Below are 4,058 nucleotides of genomic sequence, written 5' to 3'. Positions count from 1 at the left end.
AGGAAAGGTAAAAATTCTTGGTGAATTTCATTCTCCTAGAGTCACAAGGGAAAGTAGCACATAACCCGGCCTTCATGGGTGTGGGCTTTTCCCCAGAATGGACAGAGAGAGACATCACCCTGAATTTGAACTTCTAGCCTCCTGCAGGAACAATGAGAGTAAAGTGCTACTTGTTAAACTCATCCCTTTGGTGTCTCGGCACAGCAGCATTCTATAACTAAGATAGCCATCCTTCCCACAAACAGTTTTAGAGCAGTTTCATCACCCTTTGATGAAATCCTGCACCCATTAGCAGTCACTTCTCTTCCATTACTTCTCTCCCCTCAGTCCTGATTTATGTTTTTTAATGGCTAATGAAGCTGGTCATCTTTTCTAGTGATTTATGTATCTTCATTTTTTCTAGAAAAATATCTATTCAAATCCTTCACGTAGAGTCAGAACCGACCTGTAGCTGACCCTTCAGTGGGTTTTCAGAGGTAGTTAATATTACGGGAGGAGACTGCCCATCCTTCTCCCACTTTTATTAATTAGTTGTATGAATTCTTTGTATGTTCTAGATAGTCTCTTATCAGATGTGATTTACAAACATTTCCTCACACTTTGTGAATTTCTTTGTCATTTTCTTGATGTCTTTTGAAGCACAAAAAATCAATTTAGATGAAATTCAATTTATCTGTTTATCTATTTCCCCCTTGTTGTTATTGTTACAAGTGCTCAAGTCAACTATCACTCATAGTGACCCTATGAACAATGGCTTTGAACCTTGCCCTATCTTGAGCCAACCTCATCATCTTTGACACACCTCACCCCATTGCCTCAGTCATTGTGTCAATTCATTTCCTCCAGGATCTTATTCTCCTGTCTTGACCCTCTACCCTTCCAAGCCTCAAGTCCTTCTCCGAGGACTGGTCTTTCCTGACAACTTGCCCAAAGTATGTGAGATGGTGATTCAAAATCCTTGCCTTCAAGGAGAAACCTGGTTTCACCCTCTCCTGGATAGACATTTTTGTTCTCTTGGAAGTCCATGGTATATCCAATACTCTCCTTCAAGACCACAACTCAAAGGCATCCTTAATTGCTGTGAATTTTAAAGTTTAGAAGCCTAATCTGTGGTCATAAAGATTTGCACTCATGTTTTCTTTTAAAGAGATTCATGGTTTTAATTTTATGTGTACATGTTTTTGTCTTCTTTGTGTTCTTAGGGTCTATGAGTCATAGTTGACTCAATGGCACCTGATAACTTTTATGACTTTGATTATTTAGAGTTTATTTTTCTGTATTTAATGTGAGGCAGGGATTGAATTTCTTTTTTTCTTTTTTTTTTTTTTTACTTCTCCCTTCTTTTTTTGTACCATCGAATCAGATCTGACTGGCACAGGTGGAGATTACCCCTCCTTCTCCAGCGAAGCATCCGGTGGATTTGAACTACACGCCTTCGGGATTGCAGTGCAGCTTCTTGCCACTAGGCCACACCAGAGCTCCCATTCTTTAATTTTTTTTTCTTTTCCTTTTTTTGTATGCACAACTAGTTCTTCTAGAACCATTTATTTGTTGAAAAGACTTCTTTCTTCCATTGAATTGTCTTGGTATTTTTGTCAACATCAATTAATCTTAAATATGAACATTCATTTCTTTTTTTTCCACATTTAGCAATTTTATTCAATTTTCTAGCAGACGATTTACATACCTGCCCCCTTCCTTTAGGTCAGTATGGCAATTTTCCAATATCAATTGTTTAAAGAGAAGCTTTGGTCAAAAATGGAATCAAACAGGCCAGGGGGATAAATCTTTTCTGCTTTTAAAATATCAACACTCACAATTCTATTCTCACACACATCACACGCGCACACACAGAGGAGCATCTGCACGGTCGTGTTTTCAGTGTTTCTTGCGGGCGGGGAGGCAGGCAGCTGCAGCTGGTCATGCTGGCTCAGTCTCCGAGGTTTGCTCAGCTTCACATTATTCGGAGGCCCTGGATGGAAGACTCCAAGGTCTTGAAATCCCAAATTGTCATGGCTCCATCGATGCCAGTGGTGCAGAATTTACGACAGTCTTGCTTGTCCACCTCATAAATGGACACCTGAGTGATGCTATTCTGGTGCAGCGTCTCCAAAGCCGTGTTGCGGTCCTCGGTGGTGGCCCGCTTGTCCATGTTGCGGAAGCGTTTCATGGCCGACATGTTGCGCTGGATGCTCTGTTTCGGAATGTCCAGTTTGGAGACGAAGGTCAAGCAGCCACGGTCGTCATAGTTGAAGAGCATTGGGCAGCAGTCATGACCAGCAGCCACGACGCTGTTCTCCGACACAAATGATACGCTCAGGAGGGGCAGGAACTCCGTCTTCAGAGTGGAGACCTGCACGCTTTTGGAGGCATCGGCTACGGACACGGTGCTGTCGTGGCTGACCCAGGCCAGGTGGCTCCCGCTGGCGGAGAAGCTGACGCCGTGGACCCAGCCGCCCGTGCCACTGCCACCAAACTCGGGACATCAGCTGGCCAAAAGGCATCTTGCTGCCCCATGGTGTACTGGCTGGCTTTTCATCCACTTCTTTAATGTAGGCAGAAAATACCCTGCACTTGAAGTCGCAGGAGTCTGATGCCAGTCCAAGCTGAGGACTGTGGAGCAGATGGGCTTCTTAATGTGCTTTCTGACCCACCAGTCGTTTTCGGACTCGAAGTAGCAGACGGAGATGAGCCGTGCCCCGCTGCCCACGGCGAACTTGTTCTCCAGCGGGGACCACTTCACGAATGTGGCTGCCCGGTTGATCCGCAGGATCACCAGGGTGGGCTTCCAGATGCCATCCTTCTGGCTCCAGACGTAGGCATTGCGGTCTGCCCCACAGGTGACGATGTGGTCGCTCTTGGGTGCCCGGTCAATGCCTGTGATGTGTCCGTTGTGTTCCTTGAGCTCATGAGCTTTCACCCACTGACTCCCATTCTTCTTGTAGATGTGGACTTCATGATTATTGGGGCTCAGGGAAATCTGGGTGCGATCCCGATTCCAGGCACGGCCGGTGATTGGCTCGAGCAAAAACGGATGCAGGGACCTTCTTCTTAGTGTTCTCGGAGGATAAAAAGATGGGATCTGGGGCTGTCTGTCCTGGCGGGCGCGGAGTGGAGAATTCGCGGACTCTGGTCAGTCGACGCGAACAAGCTCCGGCGGGCGCGGGCGGAATGAACATTCATTTCTAACTACAGAAGAGACTTCTGTTTTCAGTCTTCTGTTGCTGCTAACGGAAGGTAGATAGGGAGAAGAAGTAGTCAATATTTTTATATCTGTCTTGTCTCATGTGGCTCTCACTTTTCACTGAATGGGAGTCCACAGCAACGAAGTATTGTCAATGATGTCCTCATCCATTTATCCACTCATAGTGCCCTGTGAAAGTAGTCTGGTGGCCTAGTGACAAGGAGTTCCACTGACAACCCAAAGGCAGGTGGTTTGAATCCACCATCTGCTCTGCAGAAGAAAGAAGGGCACTCTCCTCCTGTGCCATTTAAAGTCTCTGAAAACAGCTACCAATTGGTTTCAACTTGACAGTACACAACATCCATGCGCTGTGAAGGGAGTTTTGATGGTGTAGTCTGTAGGGAGTTGCACTGCTTAATCCAAAATTGGCATGTCGGGGCCAGTTCTAATCCACCAGCACTCCACAACAGAAAGGTAGACATATCCTCGCTTGCGATTTACAGCTCCTTAGAGGCTTGTTAGAGGGTCAGATAAGAGTCAGTTCCGATTCAACAGCAATGAGCCAGTGAGTGAGTGAATGCAGTGGAATGCACTGCAGTAGGTACCTGTGCCTAATTGAGTGGATCTGGAGATTACATTACAAGTCCCTGAGTGGTATATTCAAGCCAAATTACTTGACTGCTAATCATAAGATTGGAAGTAATGTCTACCTACAGGGGCTTTGGGGGAAATGCTCTGTAATCTACTTACAAAAAAATTAACCATTGAAACCTTTATGGACCACATTTCTACTGACAGACATGGGCTTCCAACATGAGTTGGAAATGATCTCATGGCAATTTTAATCATAGAATCCAGATTAAAATAAGCTAAA

The 4,058-nt window shown here is 45.3% G+C and overlaps 1 pseudogene; it reads right to left on the bottom strand.

The window, feature by feature from the left end:
* Positions 1–1,954: 1,954 nt before the first annotated feature.
* LOC102849108 lies at positions 1,955–3,183 on the bottom strand (annotated as a pseudogene).
* Between the last annotated feature and the right edge of the window lie 875 nt (positions 3,184–4,058).

This window comes from Elephantulus edwardii, unplaced genomic scaffold (genome assembly GCF_000299155.1).
Source record: "Elephantulus edwardii isolate Elephantulus edwardi_28Jun2011 unplaced genomic scaffold, EleEdw1.0 scaffold00094, whole genome shotgun sequence".
Taxonomy (NCBI): Eukaryota; Metazoa; Chordata; class Mammalia; order Macroscelidea; family Macroscelididae; genus Elephantulus; species Elephantulus edwardii.
The sequence above is the reverse complement of the archived record's forward strand: the minus strand, read 5'-3'. Positions and strand labels throughout refer to the sequence as shown.